General features: G+C 38.5%; 1 long non-coding RNA gene across 1 annotated transcript; it reads right to left on the bottom strand.

Moving 5' to 3' along the window:
- Positions 1-20,541: 20,541 nt before the first annotated feature.
- LOC145790041 (uncharacterized) lies at positions 20,542-20,998 on the bottom strand. The gene is made up of 3 exons (XR_014328672.1): positions 20,888-20,998; positions 20,708-20,792; positions 20,542-20,619 (listed from the first exon to the last, which is right to left on the bottom strand). It is a non-coding gene; the product is annotated as an uncharacterized LOC145790041 (long non-coding RNA).
- Between the last annotated feature and the right edge of the window lie 816 nt (positions 20,999-21,814).

The raw sequence follows: 21,814 nt of genomic DNA, 5'->3' as shown, positions 1-21,814 counted from the left end.
TTTGGGACGGAGGGAGTAAATTTTATCACTAACTATCAATTTTTTGGAAACTCTCTAAACTAAATTATAAAATGTGTAATGGCATAACAAATTTAAAGCATTAATATAACAATTACTATAGGAATGTAGTTTTTAGTAATATAGCAAATGTATAATCATAAAGGAAAATGTCTCGTAACTCAAATTTTGTGGCTCAAAAGTGGCTCAAATGGCCAAAACGACGTCGTTTTGGCCATTTTTATGTTGTTCTGTACTCAAAACGACGTCGTTTTGACCATTTGAGCCACTTTTGAGCCACAAAATTTGAGTTACGTAGTATTGTCGAATCATAAAATAGTGGGGGGAAAATTACACCCTGAATTCTAACCTATTATTTATTGACGTTTTGAACCGATTCTACCTTTACCGGTGAGTATAGAAGGCAATGGTAGCCAGAGTTTAACGGTTCGATCCATTTTTTTGTTTTCTTGTTTTTTTAAGTTGTAGATTGGTATCAATTTTGTTTAGTAATATAATTTAGGAAAATTTACATAACAGTGAGATAAGAAAAATTACAAAATAGGATGCCTCATGTTTTTAAAGTTATTTTAATCCTACACCATAAATCCTAACCTATTACAAAATTAACAAAAAAAAAAAAAGACTAAGGTCTCAGAATTTGAGATCCAAAATTTATCTAGAAATAAGTATGTATGATAGAAATTAAATTGACAAAATGTAAAATTCACATATAAAATAAATCTAAGCTTTCGTTTGGAATGTGAGTTGGTTTTTTAAATTTTTTTGTCTGAGGCTAAAAAATCTTATTTGGGATAAGTTTTTTAACTTTTTTGACTTTTGTGAAAGAAAAAATAAAATAATTATTAGTTGTATGTGATATTTTGTCTTGTTTAATTAAAATAACTTGTTTTGTTTTATATAATTATTTTAGCCCAAGTAATCTTTCCAAACAGACCCTAAGTCATTGATATAAAATTTTAAATAATTTCTAAATCTATGTTTTGAGTCTGGAGCAATACCGTAAAATTAATTACCTCATATTTCTAGATTTGTGTGTTTGGGGCCTCCTTTTAACTTCTTACTTACTAGTTATTGAGCCCACTTATACTCACAATTTCGATAATTCGAACCGTTCACATTTTAAAATTTGTTGAGTATATCATACATGTAAAAAATTAAGTTGATCGGATATTAAAGAGTATGTATTCGCATCATCAAACTAAAAGCCATTTTTTAAAAAAATTAATAAATAGTTTTTCTAACACATGTTTTTTGATATTTGATCAACTTAATTTTTTTCAGGTATGATATAATGAACAAATCTTAAAATGTGAACAGTTCGAATTATTAAAATTAAGTCTAAAAATTGGCTCAATAACCTAACAAGTAAGAAGTCAAGTAAGAAACTGAAGGAGAGGGATGAATTATGGTGTGGGATCCAGTATGTCTGCCACATGAGAGTTTTAGATGCATGTTTAGCAGATCTACACCGTCCGATTCAATGAAAAGTGGGCCAGTCAATCATGGTTGCGTGTGTCATACTTTCTCGGTGTTTTATTAACCGCACGATCAATACGTGGTGAGAAGGAAGCAGTGGCCTTCCAAACAAAAAAATATCACGTGAGTCTCTGACCGTCTGGTCATTTCCTTCGCTTTTAGTCAATCAGCCGTGAGATCCGCAAATGCTGAACCACGCGCCTTCGCGGCACGTGTTAATCCTAAATTTTCCAACGCTATCTTACGCCCTTTATTTTTATTTTTTTCCCTAATTTTATTTACAACTGTGAAATGATTGTAATTTTATGTACAACTCTCAATATTCTATTAAAAATTTTATCAAATATTTTATATGAGTGTAGAAGTCATATAATGTGAGTTTCATGTGAATCTCACACTCATATAAGACATTTGATAAAATATTTTATAAAACTTTTTAGACCTCTAATATTTTTTATTTGTGACCCATCTTAAAAAATATCACGTGCCCGTTTAAGATTCACATAAAAAATTAATTGCGTGTTTAGTTTCAATTTTTTATATTCAATTTTTTAAAAATTAAATTTTTTATTTTTAATAAATCTTTTCAAAATTTTAAATAATTTTTTTTATTTTTTTAAATGCATCTTACTTAAATGTATTTAAAAAATAAAATATTAATAAAAAAATATTTCAAAAAATTAATAAATACACAAAAATATGAAAAAAAAAAGTACTAAATTTTTGTGTGTGTTTTTTTTAATATTTTTGATAGTTAGTGAATTTTTTTTACAAAAAAATCACAAATATTATATTTTTTTAAGTGTATTTATGTTAGGTGTATTTAAAAATTAAAAAAAAAAATTGCTTAGTGTGGGGATATATTTTCTGAGTCCCAACACGTGACCAAGGTGACGCCGACGTGTCAGCCGAGGTGCCACGTGTTCAGGTTATGACGTCGAGGTAATCTCTGAAGATATCGGAATCCGAGATAAGCGGATAAGGGACAAGAGTCCTAGAATGATGAAGGACTTTAGCATGGATAAGGATAACACTCTTAGAGAGTTTATCTTTATATCTTAGAGAGTCCAAGATAAGCACTGAGTAAGAGTCCATTGAAGCTAGGCTTCTAGTGGGACAAAGATTGAGTTTATTATAAAAGAGAGACACCTCCATGGGTCCAAGGTACGCAATTTATATTCTGAACAGTAAGTTTAGCACTATTGATTATCTTTGAGAGATATACTGACTTGATCGTCGGAGTGCTCCCGGGTGGACGAACCACCGCCGGAATCTTCTCTTTCTGTTGTAAGCCAGCCAGGTGTCATCTATTCTGCCAGTTCTCTCCAACTGATTACTAAGTTTGGCAGTGTGGTCAGAAAATCACTCACACAATTTGGCGCCGTCTATGGGAACGAAAAGAGAATAGATGGCCAGTGACGGACAGAAGGAAAAGATTGGGGACGACACTCCTGCTAGGAGTGGCAGACCCATCGACCTTGACGTCGAAGGAGACAACCGCAACACAGAAACTTGTGACCAGAATCACAGCAAGAAAGACGTCGGCTAGGATGGCGACGTACCAAAAAAGCCAGATCGAAGTGGGTACTACAATGAGGATGACCTCCAGGTATGGAAGAATAGAAGCCTGAGGAGGGATGAAGAAGTAAAGGAGATGGCAAACAAATTGGCAGACCTGCAATCAGTCGTCAATTTCATGATGCAAAACAATGTCATGCAGCCACTATACCCACTGCAGGACACGCCGATTCCAGCGGCCAATACCCAGAAGGGAGGGCAGAAGACAATCCCAATAGCCCCTCAGCACAGCAGAAGCGAAAAACACTCTCACCGGCCTTCCAAGGAGGTCGGGCGAGGAGAGTCGAGGAGAGAAGAGTCGCGGAGGACGCACCGCGCCAAGAAGGCAGCCCCCAAAGAACATCAGTATATTCAGGGGCAAGCACTCTGCTTCGACACAACTCATGGAGAAAGATCGAAAAGGACCCACCATGAAGCTGAGAGTAGTATGCCGAAAAGACTGAAGTCATGAGATAGCCGAGCTCCTGGGCGGAGCAATGAAGACTTGAGAGATTACCTCAAGAGGAAGCAGCAGAATGCCGATGCCGAGGTAACTTTCCCAGAAAAGCCGAGAACACCATTCTCGGTGGAGTTAGACAAATTTGAGGCTCCGAAAAGATTAAGTATGCCAAGGTTCCAAATATACGATGGTAAGTCAGACCCCAACTTTCATGTTGGATTATACCTGAATTCAATGGCGTTGTACAGTGAGAATGAGCCATTACTCTGCAAAGTATTCTCCTCATCTTTTGGGGAGATTGCATCAGATTGGTTCCACAAATTACCAAAGAGAAGCATGAAGACTTGGGAAGGCCTGGCCGACATGTTTCTGGCCAGGTTCGTGACAAACAAGCTACAACAATTGAGGGTGGACGCACTAATGGCTCTGAAGATCAGTAAGGATGAAGGCCGTAGGGCCTATGCAAAACGGTACTACGAGGTGTTCAACCGAATACCAGAGTGTAATCAAGAGGTGGCACGTATCTTTCGAGAACGGCCTAAAAGACAACTGTCTACTACGAAAATCTTTAGCAAAGACATTGCCAAAAAGCATAGAAGAGCTCATGGTGAGGATCGAGAAATACGCCAGGGCCGAAGAAGATACATCGGGGACCAAGGAGGTAAAGCAAGAAAAGGAAAATGGCTCGCCGAAGTGAGGCCGAGATAACAACGGATTGAGCAAACAAGAGACAGAACTGAGGGCTGCACAGGCAGTGACAACTGTGTTCCGAATCCCAATTCACAAAGTCCTGGATCAAATTCGAAATCAACCCTATTTCAGAACACCAGCAAAGGCACCAGGAGAATTCATGGGAAGAAACCTTGGCAGGCATTGTGTTTACCACAATGAAAACGGGCATATGACTCAGGGCTGCAAAGCCCTGAAAACACATGTGGAAAACCTTGTGAGACAAGGCCATCTGAGAGATCTTGTTGATGAGACCAGAACAAGGGAAGAACAGGCAAGATTGCCTCAGGCAACAGCAGCTTCACTTCCCCCAGCACAACAACCACAAGTAGGAGGATCTCGAGTAATAAATGTAATTCACTTGAAGGTCAACGAAAACGAGATTCGGGGGGAGACCCAGAAGGTAAAACATCTGCAACGTGTCTACCAAGTCGGGGAGAAGAGACATCGGGCAGAGGAGTGCCACGGACCAGTAGTGTCCTTTTCTGAAGCCGACCTTGAGATGGTGCAGCATCTACATAATGATGCCTTGGTAGTATCCCTCCAGGTTGGGGAATGCCAAGTAAGGCGCATCCTGATTAACCAAGGCAGCTCTTGTGACATCATGTACGTTCGATGTTACAAGGAGGTCGGCCTTCACCCAGACGACATGGAGCAATCCAATAGCCCAATGGTCGGGTTTAATGGAACGCCGACATGGCCAATGGAAACAACCAACTTGGAGGTGCAGGCAGGCACCAGGAAGATAACAATAGAGTTCACCGTAGTTGACACACCCTCCCCTTATAACATCATTTTGGAAAGGCCATGGTTACATGCAATGAGGGATGTTCCCTCAACTTTGCATCAACTATTACAGTTCCCAACGGAGTATGGGAATGAGGAGGTCAGAGGAGATCAGCTGCAGGCAAAGAATTGCTCCATAGCAGCAATGAAATCCACCTGCAGCATTCGAAAACCAGAGAATGTAAAGATTGAAGATGAGGACGTGGAGGTCCTAAAGGATGTCGGCAAGGAGTCGGCCGAAAAGAATGAAGAAACACTGAAGAAAATCCTCATCCAAAAGGGGGATGAAGAACGCTTCTTTCTTCTCGACTCGGGCCTAGCCGAAGAAGCAGAAAGAGAGATGGAAGCTTTCTTGAGAGCAAATATTGAGGTGTTTGCTTGGACGCCTTACGAGATGCCTAGCATTGACCTCGAGGTCACTTGCCATAAACTGAATGTTGATAGGTCGGCAAAATCGGTAATCCAACGAGCGAGAAGACCGATTTTGATACACGTCGAAGCAGTGGAGGAGGAAGTAGACAGACTTCTCGAGGCCAGGGCCATTTGAGAGGTAGATTACCCGACATGGCTATCAAACACAGTAGTAGTCAAGAAGAAGAATGGTAAATGGAGGGTCTGCGTGGACTTTACCAGCTTGAACAAAGCTTGTCCCAAAGACAGTTTTCCTCTACCCAAGATTGACCAGCTGGTAGACGCCACTTCGGGGCATGGAAGGATGAGCTTCCTAGATGCTTACAAGGGATACCATCAGATAGCCATGTATCCCCCAGATGAGGAGAATACTGTATTTATCACCCCAAAAGGTCTGTACTGCTACAGAGTGATGCCTTTTGGGTTGAAAAACGCAGGAGCAACTTATCAAAGACTGGTAACCAAGATGTTCAAACACCTGATTGGCAGAATGGTGGAAGTTTACATTGATGACATGGTTGTGAAGACCAAGGAACCTAAAGGTTATCTGGCCGACTTGAAAGCAGTCTTTGACATCCTTAAAACATACCGGCTCCGACTCAATGCAACGAAGTGTGCATTTAGAGTAGGATCTGGTAAGTTTTTAGGATACCTGGTGACTAGAAGGGGCATTGAGGCCAGCCCAGATCAGATTAAGGCCATCCTGGAATTACAAAGCCCGACGTCGGCAAAACAGGTACAAATGTTGACTAGAAGGGCCGCAGCCCTAAATAGGTTCATAAGCAGAAGCTCAGACAAGTGTAAATGTTTCTTCAACTTAGTGAAAAAAGCCATAGATTTTTTATAGACAGAAGAATGTGAGGCGGCCCTGGCCGACCTGAAGAAGTATTTGACCTCAGCTCCGGTTCTTTCAAAACCAGAACCTGGGGAGGAGTTGTTTTTGTACTTAGCAGTCTCAGAATACGCAGTAAGCACAGTGACAATCCGAAAAGAAAAAGGGGAACAAAAGGCTGTTTACTATGTAAGCAAAACCTTGGCCGATGCAGAAACAAGGTATCTACCCTTAGAGAAATTGGCACTGGCTTTAGTAATGGCTTCAAAGAAGCTGAACCATTACTTCCAGGCCCATAAAATTGTGGTACTAATTGAACACTCCTTGAAGTCTTTGCTACAACAAGGAGACCTGACAGGAAGAATAGCCAAATGGGCAGTGGCCTTGGGACAGTATGACTTGGAGTACAGACCCAGAACAGCAATCAAAGGCCAAGTTTTGGCCAACTTCGTGGCCGAGTTCACACCAGAATCCATCGCACATCAGGCTCCGTTGAGCCGAGGTGAACGATGTCCAAGCAAGCAAGGAGAAGCCCAGCCAAATACAACAGAACAAAGGAAAAAGAAAAAACTCAGACCCTGCAGCATTTACATCGGCGATTCCTTTCGACTGTTTGTCGATGGGAGCTCAAACCGACAAGGAGCGGGGACAGGAGTAGTACTGGTATCTCCAGATGGAGAAGTATTGGAACAGTCCATTCGATTAGGGGTCAAGGCCTCAAACAATGAAGCAGAATATGAGGCATTGATTGCAGGACTAAAGCTGGCAGTTGCAGCAGAAGCAGATGAAGTGATAGTCTTCTGTGACTCCCAGCTCATAGTCAACCAGACAATGGGTGAGTTTGCAGCCCGAGATGAAAGGATGTCAGCCTACGCGAAGGAAGTCAACAACTTTGTTTCATAATTGTCGACTACATCAGGTTAGCCGAGATGATAACAGTCACGCCAATGCACTAGCCAATCTGGCCAGTGCAATACAACTTGGAAAAACAAGGACGATAATGGTTGAATACTTGTCGGGCCTGAGCATCGAACCACTGACCACAGAGTACGAAGCAGTGTGTATGGACATGGGACCAAGCTGGATGGATGCAGTTGTTACATTCCTGAAAGAAGGAAAGCTTCCAGATGACCACAAGGAAGCACACAAGATCAGATTGAAGTCGGTAAGATTCAGTCTAACAGCAGAAGGACATTTCTGTAGAAGATCTTTCACTGGACCCCTTTTAAGGTGTATACACCCATCACAAGTTGAAGATTTTTTATATGAAATACATGAAGGAATCTGTGGAAGCCACACTGGGGGCAGATCACTTGCCCACAGGGCCATTACCCAGGGGTATTGGTGGCCCTACATGCAGAAAGATGCAGAAGCCGATGTGAAGAAATATAAAAAATGCCAAAGGTTTGCACCATTGATACACCAACCTGCAGCAGACCTAAACCCAGTATCCAGTCCTTGGCCATTTGCCCAATGGGGCATGGATCTCGTTGGGAAACTGCCCCAAGCAACTGGACAAAAGAAGTACCAGCTGGTAGCAATAGACTACTTTACCAAGTGGATAGAAGCTGAGCCCCTAGCCAAGATCCGAGATATAGACGTGAAGAACTTCTTATTGAAGAATATCATCACCGGATTTGGGATTCCGAGAGTAATAGTTGCTGACAATGGAACACAATTTGACAGCAAACTAATCAAGAATTTATGTGCAAAGTTCAAGATCAAGAACTACTTTTCAACCCCAAGCTTTCCTCAAAGCAATGGTCAAGCAGAAGCATCCAACAAAGTTATCCTAGATGGGATAAAGAAAAGGCTACAAGCAGCAAAAGAAAGTTAGGTGGATGAACTACCAAGTGTGCTCTGGGCATATCGGACTATGCCGAGAAGATCAACAGGGAAATCCCCCTTTGCCATGACTTATGGCACAGAAGCTGTCATTCCGCTTGAAGTCAGCACCCTTGGGATCAGAACCCAGGGAGTAGAGAGTGAGACTAATGATATACTCTTAGCCCGAGATCTGGATCTACTAGAAGAAAGAAGAGAGAAAGCTGCAATTTAGCTCGTAGCCTACCAGCAATAGCTTGCCAGAGCTTACAATAAAAGAGTCAACCCAAGAGAGTTCAAAGTCGGCGACCTAGTCTTAAGAAAAGTCGTTGGCAACAAGAAGGATCCCAAGGAGGGCAAGCTTGGCCCAAACTGGAAAGGACTCTACAGAATCACTTCGGTATTAGGAAACGGGGCATATCGGCTTGAAGATAGTGAGGGCAAAGAGTTGCCAAGACCCTGGAATACTTGTAATCTGAAGTTTTTCTATCATTAGAATGTCCTTGTTATTTGCCGACGTAATGAATAAAATTTTAGGCGAATTCTTTTGTATTTGTGACTGATGAAGATACATAACGTTGTTTCGGAATACATGCATAACGAGACCCCAAGTGAAACTTAGGTTCACATTAGGGGGCAGAGAGAAGAGAAATGATGTTTAACGCTTGTTAAAACTTGAGAAAAGTTTACAAGTTGAAGTTAAACCGAGATGATATTTAACGCTTGTTGAGACTTGAGAAAAGTTTACAAGTTGAAGTTAAACCGAGATGATGTTTAACACTAGTTGTAACTTGAGAAAAGTTTACAAGTTGAAGTTAAACCGAGATAATGTTTAACGCTTGTTGAAACTTGAGAAAAGTTTACAAGTTGAAGTTAAACCGAGATGATGTTTAACGCTTGTTGAAACTTGAGAAAAGTTTACAAGTTAAAGTTAAACCGAAATGATATTTAACGCTTGTTGAAACTTGAGAAAAGTTTACAAGTTGAAGTTAAACGGAGATGATGTTTAACACTTGTTGAAACTTGGGAAAAGTTTACAAGTTGAAGTTAAACCGAAATGATATTTAACGCTTGTTGAAACTTGGGAAAAGTTTACAAGTTGAAGTTAAACCGAAATGATGTTTAACGCTTGTTGAAACTTGAGAAAAGTTTACAAGTTGAAGTTAAACCGAGATGATGTTTAACGCTTGTTGAAACTTGAGAAAAGTTTACAAGTTGAAGTTAAACTGAAATGATGTTTAATGCTTCTTGAAACTTGGGAAAAGTTTACAAATTGAAGTTAAACCGAAACGATGTTTAACGCTTGTTGAAACTTAAAAAGTTTACAAGTTGAAGTTAAACCGAAATGATATTTAACACTTGTTGAAACTTAAAAAGTTTACAAGTTGAAGTTAAACCGAGATGATGTTTAACACTTGTTGAAACTTAAGAAAAGTTTACAAGTTGAAGACTAAGGTTAAACACTTGTTGAAAATTTATGAAAAAATTTACAAGGTGAAACCAAGGTTATGTCAAGTAAGGTACTTTTGTACTTGCTAAGGTAAATCATCAGTTTGTATAACCGAGGTATGTTACCCTGAGAAGGTTGCACAAGGATTGAAGTGTATACTAAAGATATATTCTAAGTATGGAATCATACAAGAGTAATACGAGAAGGCACACATACGAGCATTCAAAAAAGAGAGTTATACTAATTTTTTTTTTTGACATATCGGCCAAAGCCTACAATTGTTCCAAAAAGAAAAGTACAAAGCACAAAAGAAAGAGAAAACACATGAAATCAAGAGTCTTCAGCAGCAGGCTGGGTTTGGACCTCGGAGGACTGCTGAGAAGACATCTCGGCATCCTTCTCGGCCGCAAGTTCAACATCAATTTCTTGAAGGGTTTCATCTATGCTCTTGTCGGCAGAAGGCACGTCCGATGATGCCTTCTCTGGAGTGGCATCCTTGGAGACCTCATCATCCTCCTCATCTTGAGTCAAGTCCAGGACTTGCTCATTTTGAGTCGGTGACTTGGCCCCAGCAGCTTCCTTGCGCTTCCTCACCAAAACCTCCTCCTCGGACTCGGAGTCATCGTCGACGGTTTGGCTTGGATTTGGGGGGAATGGCAGAGGAAGGACATCGACATTCCTGATGAGGGAGTCCTCGGGGACATCAAGCCTTTTCAGCAAGGTTATCTAGCCAAGGGTGAAACCCCTGTTACATGCCTGCTTCACCTACTTTTCGTAGTCCGCCATGACATCGGCCACCCCTTCGTTGTAGCCCTTTTCATCGGCTGCCTTGACTTCGGCCTCTTTGGTGGCCAGAGCGTCTTGCAGTTCTACCTAGGCCTGGGCCATATTTTCTTCGGCCTTTCTCTTCTGAGCCTCAAGAACCTTCTTGATGGCCTCAACAGACTCTGTCTTTTCTTCAGCATCATTTTGGGCCTTGATGGCAACCTTGGCCTGGTCTTCCAATTTTTTCATTTTTGATTGTAAACTTTTGTTGGCCTTTTGAAGACTGAAGACCTCCCTCTTCATCTCGGCCAGCCTCTCCCAGTTCTCAAAAGATTGAACTGAGAAAGAATGGGCATGCTAGATGGCCTGAAAATAAACAGAACAGAAGTTGTTAGAAAAAATTACAAGTATGGAAAGAACAGAAAGAAAGAAGAAGCCGCCAGATAAAGACACTTACTTGAACGGAGCGTTGAAGCATCAGAGCGTAATTTTCACACTCGCTCTACTCGGCGTTTCGGTCAAGATCGCCGAAGAGAAGCAGAGCAGTACTGAGGGCTACGCCGACGTTGATGTCATCAGCGCTATCGTTGGCTATCACTGGCTTATCTTCTAGAGTGATTTTTGGGGCCTAGAGGGCATCATGTTTTTTGGACCCCGAGGTGGTTGCAGATGATGACCTCGGCCTCTTTGATTTTGGAGAATCGGATGGCTGGGCCTCGGCACGCCTCTTCTCCGCGGTAGGCTGGGACTTGTCACTTTCAACCAGTTTGGAGATTGACAAAGTGTCCTCAGTGTCAACCTGAGTCACCTTGGCCTTTGGTTAAGCATTTTTTATTCTTTTTTGTTTTGGTGGAGGCTTAGATTGCACTGGTGGAGTGTCAACTGTTGATGGGATGCTGGCTAAAAGATCTTTGGCAACTGCTTTTTGGCGGCCCATTTCAGCAGCAAAAATAGTTCGACGCCGACGTTGTCGTTGGGATATCAAGATCAGGTATGGAGCCGAGATTGACGGCTGCTCGGCTGGATCAGAAGTTGATCCTTGGTCTGTCCGAGATGTGGACGCGACTTGTGGAGTTATGAGAGAAGGTGGAGAAAGACTTTTCTTCTTCTTCTTTGGGACGTCGGGAAGAGCAGACTTATACGTAGGGATGAAGTTGAGAAACAGAGGGGCCTTCCGCTTGTGGACTGGCAAATTCAAAAGTTTCTTCAAGTCTTTGCTGGGAAAGAAAGACTGACGGAAGCCCTTTGGTGGTTGAGGGAGAGTTGCAAGAAAAATAGACATTAGAAACAAATAAGAGTATCAAAGACTTTGAAACAAACAAGTAATTTGGACACAGGGCTCTTACCATTGCCCTCTACAAAAATTGATCGGGGAAGAGGGTAGAGATAGAGGTCCTCGTCTGGAGCAAATTCCCAATTCCCCGAGGTAATAAAGTAGTCATCTCCAGCTCCCTTGTTGGAGTCAGGAAAGTCGGCTACAATTTTGTACTTTGTAGATCTCGGCTTAAGGTAGTAAATATAGTCCGTATCTTTTCTGAGGCCACACATGTTGTAGCAATATTAAATGTCGGTTAAGGTGATCCTAGCATTCTCTTGTTTTGCTAAGGCAATTATACCGTTAATAACTCGATAAGAGTTGATGGCAAGTTGCATAGGGTTCAACTTGTAGTAATGAAATAGTTCACGAAAAAGGATGTTTAGTGGGAACCGAAGTCCGCACTCGATAAAGGCCACTACAGGGAAGGGCATAGAATCAGTGGTGGGCATGATGGAGTCGTCATCCCCGGCCAACCTCAGATGGACGTCGGTAGGGATGGAAAACTCTCGCCTAAAGTATTCTAGTTTTGTTGGGGTGTTTACCCTATGTTTCCACATACCCATGTTATCGGCTTAGCTGGGAGGAGCTGGATTCAGAATGAAAAGTGTTTTAGAGGGATATTGGGACGTCGGCAAAAAACCTAAAGAATGTGCTGGGTAAGGATTTGTGGAAATAGTTTTAGTTTTTCCTAAAAATCAAGGGTTCTACAGGCAAATCTCAAACCTAGATCTATGGAAACGAAGATTGGATGCACGGATCTGGAAAAACAGAAAAACAGGGATACGTTTCAGAATCAAGAACAAAGATGGATTGTCAAGAACATTGAAAGAACAAAAGGATATCAGGCCAAGAACAGTGGCAGAAATCAACTGGTGTGTGAACAGTGTATATTCAAGAAGATGATTTGGGTAAAAACAGAATCATGAAGCAAACAAGTTCAAATATATGGTGGAATACAAAATGCAAGATGAAATATCGGAAGTATGAACAAAGATTGCAAAAATAGCAGGTAAAACGGTAAAGTTCAGTAAGGTAGCCAGACCTAAAAACCAGAAGGAACGATGACTTACCAGAGAGAAAAAGCGGATGTTGAGATCGCCAAAGTTAGACAAACGGCGGTAGCAGAAAAAGAGCCTTGCCGGAAGAGGTGAAACAGCGGTGGCAGCAGAGCTTCAGAGCTTGGAACAATGGAAGATTAAAGAAGGCAAGAGAGAAAAAGAGTTTGAATAGCGACGATGTAAAGTGAAAAGACGAAAGGGGGAAAATTTTTGTTAAAAACCTAAAACGGCGGCAACACAGAATTGATGAACCTAGAAAAACGGATTTGTCAGACGGCGCACGCAGGTATGAGACGACTTACAAGCGCGTAACAAGTACGATCCAGTGAGGGGAAGGCATGTGGCTTAAACGGTTGAGTTGTTATGTATAACAGCTCATACGCGTGAAGATGCCCTTGGGATTCTTAATCTTTAAGAAGACATATCAGCCTATGATGATGATCTCGGCTTACGTCGATGTACTGGCAGGAAGTACCGATATAGGTTCCATCACCTCAGAATGCCGAGGTAATAGAACCTAGGGGCAGTTGTGGGGATATATTTTCCGAGTCCCAGAACGTGGCCAAGGTGACGTCGACGTGTTAGCCGAGGTGCCACGTGTTCAGGTTACGACGCCGAGGTTATCTCGGCAAGGCCGAGGTAATCTCCGAAAATATTGGAATCCGAGATAAGCGGATAAGGGACAAGAGTCCTAGAATGACAAAGGACTTTAGCATGGATAAAGATAACACTCTTAGGGAGTTTATCTTTATCTCTTAGAGAGTCTAAGATAAGCACTGAGTAAGAGTCCATTGAAGCTAGGCTTCTAGTGGGACAAAGATTGAGTTAATTATAAAAGAGAGGCACCCACATGGGTCTTAGGTACGTAATTTATATTCTAAACAGTAAGTTTAGCACTATTGATTATCTTTGAAAGATATACTGACTTGATCGTCGGAGTGCCCCCGGGTGAACGAACCACCGCCGGAATCTTCTCTTTCTATTGCAGGCCAGTTAGGTGTCATCTATTCTGCCAGTTCTCTCCAGCTGATTACTGAGTTGGACAGTGTGGTTAGAAAATCATTCACACACTTAGAACATTAAAAAATTTAGAAAAAAATTTTAAAATTTAATTTTCTGAAAAGTGAATCTTAAAAATTCAAACCAAACAAGCTGATGAGTTTAAAAATATATATAATTTTAATTAATTTATAAGATGAGTTGATTTTGAACGAATCGAATACAAGTAAGTAAATTGTTCAAGTTTAATTTGAAAACTTAACAAATTTAAAAAGATATTCAAAATCAATCCTGAATTATTTTTAACAAGTTTAAATAATTTGTTAAATGACGATGCAATTTGTTGATGGTGGCAGATAGTGAGTGGGTGTCTAGATATTTTTTATTTTTTTATTTATTGTAAAATGGTGAGTGTAATAAATAGTTTTTAAATAAAATTATAATAGATTTTGTTTTGGTTGAATGGTGAGTATAATTATCAAAATATTATTCTTGGCTAGTTTTGTATAGAAATAAACCAATAATTAAATATTGATATAAAAGTAGAAATTTAAGGTTTTAATTAAAAATAATTAAGATTGAGAGTCGAATTTTTTTATTTTGATAATTTTTTATTAGGACATTTATTCATAAATCCAACTTCATCTATTTACGGTCCACTTAGTCTAAATTATTTTTTTATATTACAATAAATTTTATGAATGATATATTTACCAAAATAATCCTAATAATAATATGGTAAATGAGTATTAATATTTACATTACTAAATTTATTTAATATAAATATTTACATCATGAAACATTCAAAATAATGCACACAAGTCACAACAAGGGTTTGAGACCCATTAAATCCCCTCTCTCTCTCTAACTCAGAGGACCTCTCTTTAAACTTCATTTCTTAAGCTTTTTGCTGGGTATGCCACTAAGGGTGGGGAGGGGTTTCAGCCCCGACATCCTCTCTCCTCCTTCCATCTTTTTTTTTTTGGGAAAATTGGCCTAAGGTCCCTCCTTTACTTTTGATAGGAGGAGAGGTCCTTTATAATATGTTTTGATGGCTAAGATCCCTCAAATTTATTTTAGGTTATAAAGTACCTAAATTACCCTTCCTTTATAACATAAATTTGTTTGAATATTATACTGTTGACTTAACTGATAGATTTTGGCAACCGAATTTGAAGTGGAGATTTTGTCGGAGTTTTCGTCGGAGATTTCAGTGGAGATTTTATGGTGGAGATTTCATCGGAGATTTCAGTGGAGTTGACGAGAAAGATTGCTACGATCGTGTAGATTTCGTTGGAGATTTCGTCGGAGATTTCAGTGGTGTTACAGTGTGTTGATCGCGTAGATTTTCAGTGGAGTTGAATCAGGTTTGTTTTCGATGGAGATACCACATGCATTTTGATTTTTGTTTTGAATTTTTGTTTAGAGAGAGGGCAGCTTGATAGAGTTGATTTTTATTTTTGAAATTGATTTTTTATTATTTGTTTTTTAATCAATTTCAAAGAGTGTTGACAGTGTTTTGATCGCGTAGGTTTTTGAGTGGAGTTGAATTAGGTTTGTTTTTGATTTAGATTCCACATGGATTTTGATTTTTGTTTAGAGAGAGGCCAGCTTGATATAGTTGATTTTTATTTTTTGGAATTAATTTTTCATTCTTTGTTTTTTGATCAATTTCAAATAGTGTTGACAATGTAGGTGATTTTGATGTTTAGAGTTCATTTTTGGAGCTCTGTTTTTTATCAACATGCTAATCAATGATAAGTTTTGTTCTATGTTTTTTCAAACCAGAGAAATTTCATTTTCTGCACTTTTGTTTATGCAGTCCAGAGGAAATTATAAGTGCATATGGACATATTATTAGAAGTTTGTAATGGAGATAGAATATGAGAAAGTGAATGTAAGTTCATAAATTTCTCTGGACTTGCATTTGTAGTTCAGAGAAAATTGTAAGTTTGTTACTCACTTTCAGTTTGTAGTTCAGGGAAAAGTATTTCTCTGGACTTGTATTGTATGTGATTTTTTTTCTATAATTGTGTTTAATAGTTAGTAGTAAATTTCTCTGTGATTCATTAAGTTTCTGTGATTTTGTTTTTTATCATCTTGAAGGTGAATATCAGTTTGTAGATGTCTTTGGACTTTTATTTTAAGTTCAGAGAAAATTATAATTTTTAGAAATTTCTCTGGACTTTTATGTTGTTCTTGTGAAGTGTTTCTATGTTAAACAAATTATTTTTGTTGTTTTTTGTTTCAGTTTCAATGGACAGTGCAGTGTTGTTGCTGTGCAAATATGGGAATGATACTTTTGTCATTAATGTTTCATGCGAATTGAATTTTGAGGAATTGGTTGGCATTTTGTGTAAAACATGGGAGAATTTGAAACCTGAGTCTATGTGTATTTCATATTCTATTTTGGGCCATCCGAATTGTATGGTTCGAAATAATATTGATTTTGTGAATATGTTGAGGGTTGTTTGTGCACGCGGTGTTGATATAGTTGATGTTTCAGTTAGTAGATGTAGTACTTCTGATGAAGAGGATGAAGTGGGGTCTAATTGAGTAGATGCTGTGGATGGTGAGTGTGATAGGCTGGTGGATGTTGAAAGGAATTCACTCTCTAAGTTTTGTTCTCACCAAGAAAAGGTGTTATTGTCGGCTAGTTGGCGGAATAATATTACGAGTGTTGGACAAAAGTTTGAGGGTGGTGTGTATGCTATTGAGGTTGGTTTTCAGTTTACGTATGTTAAAAATGACAAGGTGAGGGTTACGGCAGAATGTGCATATAAGGAATCAAAGGGATGTATGTGGCGTGTACATGCTTCTGTTGAAAAAACAAATGGGTTCTTCTACATAAGGACTTTGAACAATGAACATACGTGTGGTGTGGCGGTTCGTACGAGTAAACATTCGAGGATGACTTCCAGTTTAGTTTCTGGGCTGATACTTGAAGAGGTAAGTGCAAAACCTTTAACTCGTCCAGTGGATGTTGTGAAAGAAATGAAAGACAAGTATGGGGTCTCAATCAGTTATAACTGTGGTTGGTTGGGTGTTGAAAAAGCAAAATGTAGTACATATGGGGATTCTTGTTTGTCTTTGATCAATTACGGTGGTATTTTGATGAGGCATTGAAGAACAATCCAGGGAGTCGTTTTGAGTTAGATTTTGAAGATAACAAACGTTTCAAAAGAGTGTTTGTGGCTTTTCATGCATGCATTGCTGGTTTCAAATATTGTCGGTCATTGCTTTTTCTTGATGGAACATTTTTGAAAGGACGATACAAAGGAGTTATACTTGCTGCAACGGGGAAAGATGGGAATGAAGGTAATTGTAAATATATCTAATTTTATCTAAGTAGGTGAATTTTCTATACATGTAGGAATTGAGTGAATGTGAATTTTCTCTGGTTTTGGCCACTGTGTGGATTTTCTATTGTTGTGGCCACTGTGAGAATTTTCACTGGATTTTGGTCAGTGTATGAATTTTCTCTGGATGTTGTCATTGTGTGAATTGTATCTGTAGGTGGTCACTAAGTGAATTTTCTCTGTATGTTATGATTGTGTGAATTTTCTCTGTAGCTGGTCACTAAGTCAATTTTCTCTGGATGTTGCCAATGTGTGAATTTTCTCTGGATGTTGGCAGTGTCAAACTTCTCTGGTTGTTTATTGTTCTATTTTTCTCTGCATGTGTATATCTAATATGCTTGTTCCTATTTGTTTTGTAGGTTTTTTTCCTGTAGCTTTTGCTGTTGTTGATGCTGAGAATAAAGACAATTGGTGTTGGTTTCTTGAACATTTATATGGAGTATTAGGATCAGAAAGGGTGATAAGTTTTATATCAGATCGACATTGTGGAATTGTGGAGGGAATTGCTAGGTTTTTCCCTAACTGCTTTCATGGATTTTGTCTGGAACATCTAAAGAGAAATTTGAGGGATAAGTTGTCATGTGGAAACACAAATTTGGTTAGGGAGACGATTGTGCCCAAGTTTTCAGAATGTGCATATGCTCCAACAAAGGCATCATTTCATTTCAAGTTAAATGAATTAAAAAGTGAGGGAGGAGACATTGTGAGTGTTTTCTTGAGAAGTTTACCATATGAAAATTGGAGTGATGCATATTTTGCGGGGAAACGTTATGGTGAGATGTATTCAAATGTTGCTGAGTCATTCAATTCATGGATACGAGAAGCTCGGCACTTGTCAATAACAAATTTGGTGGACATGATACGGTTGCAAATCATGAATATGAGGTCTGATAGGAGGCTGCTCTCTAGTAAAAGGAATAAAATTTTGTGTCCTCGTATGGATAGTGTGTTGGAGAAGTCTTTTTTGGACGGGAGGACATGGAATGTGAGTTTATCATCTGATAATGTCTTTGAAGTGCATTGTTTTCCTTCGGTTATGGTTGATCTTGGGTTGAGAACTTGTTCATGTCGAAAATGGGAAATAAATGGGTATCCATGTCAACATGCTGTTGCTGCAATTTTTAGGAGTGGAAAGAATTTGAATTCATTTGTTGAACCATTTTTTCATGCTAATATGTATCGTCAAGCATACTCGTTTTCGATTGGCCCAGTTCCAACTGTTGAAAAACCTGTGTGTAGCATTGAAGATGCTATGATTTTACCTCCATTAAGCAAGAGACCTGTTGGGAGGCCGAAGAAGAACAGAATTGCTTCTACTGGAGAGTTTAAAAAGGTGATTAAGTGTAGTCGTTATGAGAGTATTGGTCACCATAATAAGAGGACATGCAAGGAACATTTGTTAAATAGTTTAGGATTATACATTTTATTGATTGAATAATACATTTGATGATTACTTTGTTTATTTTGTTTTGTGAAATGTATTTTTTAGACAGTGTATATAATAATATCAATCAAATTCATCCAGAGAAATTTTCCAATATCAGTTAAAGTGTGTTTATTGATATATACTATAGGCAGTGGGTTTGTAGTACCTGTCAAATTCATCCAGAGAAATTTTCCTATGGCAGAGAAAATTCTGTGTGTTGTGTTTTGAAGCTTCATATTCATCCACATAAATTTGACAATGGCAGACTAAAGTACTGTGTGGATTGTATTTTTTGAATTTGATAATTGTTTTGTACTAACACAGTGCATTAGAGATTGAATGATCATATAGGCACCTTCTTTGGCGAGATATGAGTTAAATTTATCTGTAAATTTCCGGTAGCTTCATATCAGTCATTTCAACAAATGTGCAGACCAGACAGAGCATACAAAAAATTATTGTACAACCAAGAAACAAAATTAAGCTCTTTTGGAATTTCTCTGAGTTGAGAATGTCTCTGGACTCACTTCAACTCAGAAATTTGTGTCAAAGCCAGAGAAATTTTCCTCACCAACTCGGAGAAATTCCTCCTCTCCAAATCACTCAACCCAGAGAAATTCATAACTTAGAAATTCCATCTTCTGTCAAATTCATCCAGAGAAATTTTCCACCATCAGAGAAAACTATCTGGGCATTGTGTTCTGAAATTTGAAATTCATGCAATGAAATTTTCCAGTGGCAGATAAAATTACTGTGTGCTTTGTGTTTTGTTGAGTTTGATGATTGTTTTGTACCAACACAAAGTATTACAGATTACATGATCATATAGGCATCCCCTTGGGACGATACAACTTAAATTTCTCTGTGAATTTCTGGTAGTTCATACCAGAGAAATTTCTGCAGACAATTTTCTCTGTGAATGACAATAAAAATATATATATATATATATATATATTTAACCATCGATAGGTATGAAATTTACATTAGTTGAAATAAAAAAAAAATGAAATTTGGATTAGTCAAGAAAGGATATATACATATATGTCAAGGATCATCATTCGTTCAATGTATCAACAAGAAAGGATATATACATATATGTGAGACAATTTTCTCTGTGTGGATATGTACATTGTCTTCCTTTCACTAGTTTCACTATTACATTTGTGGTTCTTCTGGAGGTATTTCAATTGGTTCAGTCCATGACCGGCCAACTTCGGTCACAAATCTCTCTATGAGTTCTGCCCTCAGCAACCTTATCTCTTGTGTGGACAATTTGGAGCTGATAGGTTCATGTTTGCTATATTGTTTCATTATATAGCAGACAAAGAGGCCACAATCCAGACTGCATACAAATTATATGTATGGTTAGTTTTAAGAAACATGCAATTCAAATTATCTTATTTATAGATGTATGAAACTTACGAATCGCTTTCTTGTTGTGGAGCATTGTTGACATACTCAAAGTCGTAACTTGTGTTTTGTAAGTTTATTAATTTGAAAGAGGGTTGTGATTGAGTGTCTCTTTCAAGGCAAGCTTTCAAAAAATTCTCCACGTAATCTTGCTGCAAAAAAATAATTTTTATATAACAGAGAAATTTACGGACAAGTCAATGGGATTCTATGAAAATTATCATCACATAAAGATGATGATGGATCAGAGAAATTTGCACTCGTTACCAATTGTTTTGCATCTTTGAAATATTTGTCTTCTGCATCATCCCTCCTTGGCCTCAGTGAGTTGTAGAACCTCCATAAATTGTCTTGTTTGTCCAGGACAAGCAAGGTCCAGTGATTTCCATGTGTGGACTTCTCATTACCTCCAGTATTTATTGGGAAATGGAGGAACCTATAGTTCCTCCATGCTATTTCAATGTGCTTGTCAAATAAGGATACTCGAAAACTTTGATTTTCTGTCATCTTGATGAAATTCTGTGCTCAGAGAAAATCAAAAAATGGTTTTGTTATGACTAGTCACACAACTGACTTCAAGAAGTATATTAAGAAGAGAAAGTAGAAAGTAAATTCCAGAGAAAATCAAATAAAATGGTAGTAACATACTAAGCACAAGGGTGTGAAAAAAAATGAGGTTGGTTGTTGTCTCTCTCTCATTTGGTCAGCCAAAAGGATCTCTCCATAGCCATCAATGACCTGAAAAGTATGATTTATAATTGTAATATTGTTTTATAAAGGCTGATGGAACATTGCAGAGAAATTTTGATGAAAGGGAAAGACTTACATTGTTGGCAATTTCTTTTTGCTTTATTAGGTTTCCAATGTCTTCAAAGGTAATGAGATTCAACTCACTTGTCCAAATTAAAGCTCTACAAGATGACAAAGAAGGGATTGAATTGTTGTTAATGTAACATAAGTTTGTAATTTGTTGTTTGTTATGTTCTATTTTGTTTGTTGTACTTACTCAAGCCCAGACACATTTGATATGTGCTGCAAGATGTCTTTTATATGATCTTTTATCAATCTTGAAATTGGAAGAGTTTGTGGAAAGACCCAAGATTTTCTGATGTTTATAGGTGGAGGCAAGATGTACGCATCAGCATCAAGCACTTCTTTGTCCTTCGTGCTTTGCTCAACTTGCTTTGCAGCTTGTTTTGAAGCTCTAGTCACTTTCGCAACTTTGGGACATTGGAATTCTGGATCATGCTGCTTTTCCTTCCTTTCTTTTGCCTTTAAATTTTTTTATCATTGATGTCGGATCTTTTTTGACTGTAGACAGTGAAAATATTAGGAAAAGTGAAATTTCTCTGAAGCAACAGATGATATTTCAATATATAAATTTATTTAATTCAATATTTTGCAGTTACCATAGAGTTTCTTCTTTTGTTTCGGTTGTTGTTTGTGTGGCATTTGTTGTTGTTGGGTTGTTGGTTGTTGTTCCACTTGCATTTCAACTATACACAGGGAAAATCAAACAAGCCCCAAAAATGGAATAAGAAAATATACAGAGAGATGAAATGAGCAGTAGAAATATAACTAATGTGTTCAGAGAGATATAACTTCCAGAGAAAATTACCAATGACAGAGAAAATTATAATAAATAGAAATTTCTCTGAGTTATGTTGGCACAAGGACATAACTTTTGGTGGCTCAAGATTTTCACTGACCTTGTGGTTGAAGTTGTGTTGGTGTTCGGTATGGTTGTGTTGCTAGTTGGACGGATAGTTCTTGAACTTGTTCATGCAATTTAGCATTTTCAGTTTCAAGCCCCAAATTTGAACACCTCAACTGTTGAATTGTTTTTGTATCGTCTGCTTTTTCAACCTCCAACATCCTTAGTTGCATTCGGAGTGTGCTTTCTTTTTCTTGAAGTTCTGAGTTATGTGATGTC

This window comes from Camellia sinensis, chromosome 5 (assembly GCF_055761805.1).
Source record: "Camellia sinensis isolate YWXY chromosome 5, ASM5576180v1, whole genome shotgun sequence".
Lineage (NCBI taxonomy): Eukaryota > Viridiplantae > Streptophyta > Magnoliopsida > Ericales > Theaceae > Camellia > Camellia sinensis.
The sequence above is the reverse complement of the archived record's forward strand: the minus strand, read 5'-3'. Positions and strand labels throughout refer to the sequence as shown.